The sequence below is a fragment of the Plectrocnemia conspersa genome, unplaced genomic scaffold, assembly GCF_051122295.1.
Source record: "Plectrocnemia conspersa isolate PC_06_02 unplaced genomic scaffold, ASM5112229v1 ptg000008l, whole genome shotgun sequence".
NCBI lineage: Eukaryota > Metazoa > Arthropoda > Insecta > Trichoptera > Polycentropodidae > Plectrocnemia > Plectrocnemia conspersa.
The window spans coordinates 2,063,411-2,072,597 of record NW_028277172.1 but is presented as its reverse complement, the minus strand read 5'-3'; the positions used below and the strand labels follow the sequence as shown (position 1 = coordinate 2,072,597).

At 32.0% G+C, this 9,187-nt stretch overlaps 1 long non-coding RNA gene across 1 annotated transcript; it reads right to left on the bottom strand.

The window, feature by feature from the left end:
- Positions 1–4,602: 4,602 nt before the first annotated feature.
- LOC148232699 (uncharacterized) lies at positions 4,603–5,664 on the bottom strand. The gene is made up of 2 exons (XR_015810382.1): positions 5,268–5,664; positions 4,603–5,190 (listed from the first exon to the last, which is right to left on the bottom strand). It is a non-coding gene; the product is annotated as an uncharacterized LOC148232699 (long non-coding RNA).
- Positions 5,665–9,187: the final 3,523 nt, after the last annotated feature.

The following is a 9,187-nucleotide window of genomic DNA, read 5'->3' as shown; positions in this document are numbered from 1 at the left end:
TAAAATAAGAATGAAGAAATTCCGAAAACTTTATTACATTTTCTGCAAGAAGTTATTATAAAGAACAGAAAAGGAAAGACGGGGCATTTTAAAACGAAATACACAGCTATAAGTCATGCTATAATGACTTCCATACGAAAACGGTCCTTTTCTTCGCAGTTATTAATAGGCCTATCTGTATTTCTTCATAGAAAAAATACAGATAGGCCAAACATCCAAAAAGACTTTTGGATGTTTTGTCAAGTTTAGGTTTTTTCGCTTCATATAGTGATACTGTAAAATGTTAAATTTCAGCTGTTTATCACCCACAGCCTCGTAATCAACCATCATAGTCAAGTGCCTTAGTACAGTATGCAGCAGATAATGCAGAAAAATATTTATACTCTTGATGGCTATAATACTGTTCATATAATGGGAATGATAAAAATAATAACTCCAAAATCTGAAGTTTTATCTGATGACCGCATAAAGAAATTTACAACAAAACGCAATTTACGCAAAGGAGTTAGCAGCACTATCACATATACCCCTTCTAGTGTATGAAAATCATGTCGTACCCGGATTGAGCAAGAGATTCAAGTTCAAAATTTTAATGATGTAGAAGAACTAACCGAACAAATATTTAATGTAGTTGATTTGTTGTGGAAGTACGGAAAGTGGAAAAATATCTCACCGTTGCCAGGGTGGAATGGATTTATTGAACAACTTACAAAAAACAATGAGAACTTTGTAACTTCTCGGATTCTGTTTCTTACTTTTATTCATCATCCTGTGAGTAATATGGACACAATTTACACTACATTACAGTGTGCTATAAACACTGCCAAGAAACACGAACAAAGAACATGCTTAATAACTTTTGATCAGCCGTTGTACATAAAAGCACGTGAAATCGTAGCAGCTTCAGATGCTAGCTCAGACTTGTCCAGAGTAGTTGTGAAACTAGGAGGCTTTCATATGCTTATGTCTTTTATTGGATGCATAGGGTATATAATGAATGGAAGCGGAATCAAGGAAGCTCTCAGTACAATTTATGCATCGAATTCTGTCGACAAAATGTTGGATGGTCCCGCTTTTGCAAGAAGTATCAGAGGCCATACGTATTACTTTTTGCATTATCGATGATGATTTTTGAAGATATGGAGATTGAAAGTTATAATGCTTAAGATGGGTTCATTCAGCAGATAACAATTTGCGATGTTTTCTACGAAACTGTGGAAGAATGTACAGGTAGCTCCGTAGTTTACATAGCGTTATCCTATAAACGGATGTGCGCTTCCCACTCCCCGCGCTATATCTCGAAAACCATTAACCATACGAAGAAATAAATTAAAACAAACTTGTAGAAAATTTTATTTTCTATAAGTTTTGTTAAACATTTAATGACATGCGACGCAAAAGAGGCGAGATATTTGCAAAAAAACGATTTTTATGACCTTTGACCTTTAATATCTTGATTAGCAGACACGATATCTTTTGAGACTTTTCACCATATATTTAGAACGCCAAAACAAAGGTCTGTGCAAAATTTCAGCTTGTTATCTTTCATTCCGAGGTTAAACCCTTATTTGACTGGACTATTATTTGCATAGTGAGAGCGGTGTTTCAAAAAGGGACATAACGAAAGTATTGTTTTATAATGTAAGCTTTATGACACATTTTGTGTCGGCATCTACAAGACCCCGAAAGTCACTCCTCGTGTGAATCACATATTAAATTTAAATCTATACATATTTCCCAAATTTTTTTAGATGCTAAATTCTCTGGCTATTCAATTTCGTAAAACCCATTTACGGATTAAGTAAGTATTGAGAGCGGTACATCGAAAAGGGACATACATAACAGTCCGAAGGTATTATTTTACAATCTAAGATTTATGACCTATTTCGTTTCGGCATCTGCAAATATGAATAGAGTAAATTTTGCATGTACAATGATGAGGTTTATGATGGTTTCAAGTTTACAATCCGTGGGAGTTGAATATGATCGGCACTTCATACTTTCTTTTAATCCTTTGACTCATAATAGAAACACGTTTTTGCTGTCAATAGGACGTTTTACGTATTTTTGCGATAAGCAAATTCATATATTACAATTATACAATGCTTACAGACAAAGGGCGATATCATCCATAATAGACTTGTAAAAATCAGTATTTTTAGCTGCCGCTCTAATTAAATTTTAAGTACTAATTTAAATCAAAATTTTAATTTGCTGATTGAAATTTAGGAACACCTCGTCGTCTTTTTACTTATATATTTTATTAAACCTCCGCTTTTTGTTTCCCAAATGCAATTATAAATGTATCTGTATTATGTTATTAAAATTAATTTAAATCGAGAAGCAAGAAATAGTATAATATTTATTATATTATTATATTATTTCACAATATTTTTTTTTCGTTATCAATATTCATATAAAATTATTGTAAACGATTCGTGATTCAATTTCTACGATGAGCTTTTCTGTGTCGAAGCATTTTGTGTGAATGATGTATAAGGGCCCATACGCACTGTCGGCTAGCCGCCGGCGACTAGCCGCCTGTGCATCACCTCTGCACAGGATCGCGCCTGACGCTCCGGCGACTCGGCGGCGGCGCCTGCGTGCGTATGCACCCATTTAAATTACAGTCGCCGGCGACTAGTCGACGTCTAGAGCATAGTTTCTTAACCGGTGGTCCGCGAAGATTTTTGAATGGGCCGCAAGTAAGAAAATGAATTTCACATATGTTCTGTATTCGCTTGTATTTGCATAAGACTTTTTAGAAATCGTTCTAAATAGCCCTATAGGAATTCTGGAAGATCTATAAATAATACTGAAAACTCAAATAATAATTGATTTTTATTATTTCGATAAACAATCGAATTTTATGCTGTATTTTATGGATTTTTAAATTATATTTCTTGTTACTGACTGTTTTAATATACTTAAATATGGTTATATCAGCATACTGTGTTGCAAAATTAATTGTTTTGAATAAAAAATCAATTATATAAATATTTATTATTTTATTCCAATGTTGATGGTCCGCAAAACATTTTTTGATTTTTTTGGTGGTCCGTGGATGTAAAAAGGTTAAGAAACTATGGTCTAGAGCAGCGGTTTCCAACCTTTTTGTTACTACGCCTCCCCAAAAAAAAAAATTTTTTCCGCGCCTCCCTTACCTTTTATTTTTTTAATAGATTAAATAATATAGACACGTTTTAAATAATAAAAACTTTATTACAAAAATAAACTGAAAACCACAATTAACAGAATAATAACAAGGTTTAGTTATAACATACACATACGTGTATATTTATTTTTATATATAAGTTTTTTTAAACAATTAAACCAACTACATCTATCGCATAAAATTTTAATGCGACGGTTGTTGTTGTTTATTAGCACAAAGCTTATCAAATCTTGGGGGCAATGTGGAGAGTGCCACTCGTATCTCTTTTTCGACTACTAACCTGTTGCGATATTTAGTTTTCATTGCAGCCAGTGCCGAAAAGCCCGTTTCGCATAAATACGACGTTACAAACGGTAGAAGCACTTGCATTGCTTTGCAATACAAAGATTCATACTCTCCTTTAAGATTCATCCAAAATTGAATTAAGGTTTCATTTTGAAACTTTTGTTTTAGTAGGCTATCGCATGATAACTCTATAAGTTTTTCCTTTTCAATGGTTGTCAGCTCAAATTTGTCGTTTTCATCGTCGATAAATGGATTCTGTACCCACAAAAACTTTGAGAAATCAAGGTGTTTAAAATAATTTGAAAAATGCAGCACTAGACCATCCAAGTGTTCAATAAAAAGATTCTTGCTTGTTTCAATATTGGCTGTGGCCCAGAAATCTTTTGACAGTGAAAACATGTCCAACTCATTCTTTTGTAAATTTGACTTCCATAACTTCAACTTTTTAATGAAAGCTTTTACTTTGTCTTTTTGAACAAGTGGATGCATTTGTGATCCCTGCATTGATTTATTCAAACTGCTCAATTTTCCAAAAATTTCAACTAAATAGGCAAGTTTAACAAGGAAATTATCGTTCGTCCACAAATGTGCCTCTTCGTGGTGATTTTCTTCGAGAAAGGCTGTTATTTCTTCTTTGAGTTCAAATACCCTTTGAATCGCTTTTGCACGAGATAGCCAGCGAACTTCACAATAATACAGAAGTGAGGTATAATTAGCTTCCATATCTACACACAACTTTGCAAACAGCCTAGATCTCAAAGGACTGTTCTTAATGTAGTTTATAATTTTTGTAAAAATGTTGTTAAGTTCCTCGCTCATATTTTTTGACACTAGAGCTGCTCTGTGAAGCATACAGTGCGTCCAGATAGCATGTGGTGCTTTCTTTTTAACTAATGCTTGACGACCTGCTTTGTGTCCGGACATTGAGTGAGCTCCGTCAGTACACAGTCTAATACAATTACTCCACGTTATGTCGTTTTCTTTAAAAAAACTATCCATTATATTAAAAAGTTCAATGGATGTGGTCTTTCCAGGAATGGGTTTGCAAAATAATATATCTTCTAATATATTATTTTCCACAACATATCGAACATATGCAATTAAATGGGCATCTTTAGCTATATCGGTTGCCTCATCTACTTGTATGGCGAATTTCGAAGTACGCAGCCGAGAAACTAATTGATCGCAAATATCTTCAGATATATCATTGATTCTTCTTCCGACTGTATTATCAGCAAGCGGAATTTGTTGCAACTGTTTTGCATATGATTCGCCGAACATTATTCGAACCATATCAATAGCTGCTGGTAAAATTAGAGTTTCTCCTATTGTATGTGGTTTCTTACATTTTGCGATTCGGTAAGAGACATGGTACGAAGCCAATAATGCATTTGGTGATACAGAAAGAATATTTTTGAACGTTTGCTTTTGATTATTAAGCTCATCCAATTTTCTTTCAAAATATTCTATGGACTTATCAACGTATTCAGAATGTAGAGTTTCATGGTGCCGTTTTAATTTGACTGGTCTCATACTATCTGAAGCCAAAACTTTCGAACACAACAAACACATTGGTGAATCCTAATGATAAATAGGATGAACTGTATTGTCTTTTCTTGGGAGCTTTACTTCCTTGTACTTTTTTGATTTTATTCCCACTAGTATCAGCATCAGTATCTTCATTATTGTTGACTTTTCTCTTGTAACCACTCAAAAATTTATCCATTCGTCTAAAAAATATTTTATTGATATAAATTAAAATCAATGATAGTTTAAATAAAAAAAATGAAGTTTAAAATATACTAACGATTATTTTCAAGAAGAAATCACGTCAGAAACAATTAAAAAAAACAATATCACGCCCTGCCGACACGCTTCAGTTGACACGAGTGACATTTAAATTTGAGGTTATTGTTTTATGCAACTAGCGGTCGTTTTGTGTATTACCGAAACAGAGCGTTTGCAAACGCGCCATTTTTAAATTTCTCCGCTCCAGATAATTTTTTTAATAGGAATTAAATATATGTAAATGTAAAAAAATTAACATTCATGCACTGAATTTTCACTGTTACGTTAATATATCAAGTTTTATTCATTTGTAGATATTATGGTATAAAAAATAATTCATTAAAAAATGTTGGCGCCTCCCCTGGCAATAGTCCGCGCCTCCCCTGGGAGGCGCGCCTCCCAGGTTGGAAACCGCTGGTCTAGAGTACATAAAATAAGTTTCAAATTCTTAAAACACATGTATAACAAAATGTATTTAAAAGTTGGCCACACACGCACGGGTCCGGATTTGTCCGGCGGACAAATCTGACCGTGTGTGGTGGTAAAAACCACGCACGGATCTGTCTGGTGTCTGTCTGTTGTCCGTGCTCAACGAACGGATCGGTCACAAGCACGCAAACACAAGCACTCGCATATGTTAGACCAAATTGTCCGGGACTAAAATGGTTATGCAGTATTTACGTATTTTTTATTCTATATTATTTACATAAGCACTTAGCACAATTTAATTAATGGTACTTTTAACATGAATATAAAAATATAAGTATATTAGAGGTTAATAATCAATCAAAAATAATTATAATTTAGATATCTCAAATAAATATTAAATGTGCAATAATTTAAATAAAATAATATAAATAAATCGCATCTCAATCACTTAAATATCACAATCATCAATCATATAAATCTGTTTAAAAACGATTTATAGTTCCAAAAGAAGAAAGATTTATCGCCTGTATTTTAAAAATATTTTTTCCACGATGTAATAAATTAATGAAAGTGAAAAAATAATTTAATGATTTTATTAATACTCATAGACAACCCAATAAAGGATGAGCGTATAAAGTATTTTTAGAAGTACTTGAATGTAAAGAAGATTGTTTAAAAGCTTCTTGTTGTTTGGAATACGAAATATGCATAAACAGACAAATTTATAATTGGTTATAAATGTCGGCAATTTAAGTCAAAATTTGCCCTACTTGTTGATTATATTTCCTCCCAAAAAAATACTAATAATTATATAACGTTACTAAATTTTTATTAAATATATTCAAAGCAAATGTTACGACTCTTTAATCCTAGGATTTAGTAAAACTCACAAGCATGTAATAACATTCAACATTATATCACGAGCATTAGCAATAAAACATTCAGTTCGACTTTAAATAAATGGACATCATGATTGATTTGCCAACTAAACAACAATTAAAAAAACTAATCACATTATGACAATTAGGTATAATTGTAATGTAATAAGAAAACAATTCATAATCAAACAAAAAAAATATACAAATGACAAATTTCTACAAAACATCCAGCGTAGTAAACATTGAAAGGATAATGATATAATTAAAATATAAACAATAAATACTACCACAAAATCAAAATAGATTCATTAATTTAATACATATTACGACTAATGTCTTCTTATTTTTGCTATTCCAAAATTTACAATAATTATGAAGTTAGAAAACTTATATTTGAGGCCATCGTTTTATATTTCTTTGAGTTTCCGTCAATAGATGGCACTAGTCGAATTAAATATCAACATTTGTGATATTTTAACTTATACAGAAAATAACTCGAACGATAAATAGTCATTGGGATATAAGGAAAATAATATATGATGTTTATATAATCTGTATTCAGATTGAAAATAAATTTTCTATATATATAGTCTATGTTATTAAAACATTTTTTATACTTCACTGGGAGGATTCGATATCCAAGCTCCAATAAATTCAAACTCAAATCCCATACTTTCGACTAAGGCTGTTGATGGTTTGTTTTCAGTTATAACACAACCAAATATTTCAATTTCTCTTTTAATACATATTTTACTTAGATGCATTACAACAGATTGAGCGTATCCCTTTCGCCTGTGCGCCTACAGTTTCAAAGAAATCTCTCGGTAAAAAAACAGTCTTGAACTATATAATTTATTATCAAAAACTTACTTCCTGAACGTGCAATGAATGTAAATCACCTCTGACACTCAAAAAACACCATGCACGTAGATCTTGCTTCTCTTTACCAACTAATCCATATCCCAATCCCCAATTGAGCATATTACGGAAGTAAATCTCCGAACCAGGATACCGATAAGGCCAAGCTTCGTTTATTTCATCTGTGTATTTCTCATTCAACTGCTTTATTTCAAGATCATTATCATCTAATCTGAAATGAATACAAGACAATCAAATGTAATTATATTCATCAAAGTAATTTAGCACAATAATATTTACATACACGTTTACGAATTTTTTAGCTCTCTCTCTTTTGAGGTGAACAATGTAAGTTTCGTGTACTGCAGATTTAATTTTTAATTCTTTCATTAGATCTCTCCATGGTTGTTGCATAACAGGCACAATAGCACAAATTAAAAATATAATTTTATGAAAATCCAATACTTTGGTCTCTCTTATGGCATTCACCAATTTTGTAGGAGCATCTTTAGTGCAAAATGTTGAAATTTCAGATAATATTGGTGTCTGAAATGAATAAAAAGCGTTAGTACATATAGATACCGACGTCATTCATCCGCCAGCTTCTCCACCATTGCTCGAAAAAAACACTCGCAAAATGTAATATAATCTAATAAAATTCTCACTAGTTTCCACCTGCGTCTTACTAGCTGCGAAGTCATACACCCTACAGGGTACATATCCCGAAATAGACTTTTTTAGTATTGATTTATACGAAGTATTGAACCAATTCTGTTTTTGTATTGAAAAATTGGTCGGATTTCGTGCTTTGCCAAGACCCTTCAGATCTTTTTTGTAGCCCCCAGGATGTGTGGCAGGACTATGTGTCCTTTGTATAGTTTGTAATAAATAAAAAATGATGTGTCGTGGCTTATTTAATACTTAAAAAACACACTTGTAGCCATTGAAGGTTGCAGACATAGTTAATGGTAGCACATCATAAATTTAATCTAAGAATCTTATCTATATATATATATATATATATATTACAAAACACATATTCAGTAGTCATTTTCTACATAATTCATTAAATAGCTTTCAGCTTTAAATTTTACTATAATAAAACTGTGCCATGTTCTAAAGTAGTATTTTATTATTAGTAAAGAGGTAAAGATAAACCTTATCTGAAGCTTAGTTACATAAGTCACTGTAAATCGAAACTTAATTTAAAATATAATATGAAGTAATTATATTTGAACAGTCCCTCCACAAAAAACTACCAACATATGTATCAAGCTCTAATTCTTGGTTTATTGCTAATGTTTTTAAATATATTTTTACAAACCAGTTGCCACATCATGACAATCCCTTCATCTGGCTCGTTGTAAGGTGCAAAAATCCGTACCGGAAAATCCGGAAATTTCTCTCGATTAAATATCTGGGTTTTGATCGCAACTTTTGCGGTCATAGTATTTGGACCATTCTGGAAATAATCCAAAAGAGACGGCCATTGCTCTTCTGGAATTTCTACTAAGGAGTCCATTTTAACGGCCATCACGTCAGCCCTCTACCAACGTGTCACGATAACTGATCGCAAAAAACTGCAGTCCCATTGCAGAACGGTTATATTTGATTTTTTTAAATTACTACAAGTGAGTTTTATAAATAAAGTCCATCACAACTTATTGAGAAAAACTGACAGATTAATAAAAAATAAACAAACGAATAAATTAAATAAATATTTATTCGTTTAAATTAAATTAATTTACATATTTATACTTATATTTCAAAAACT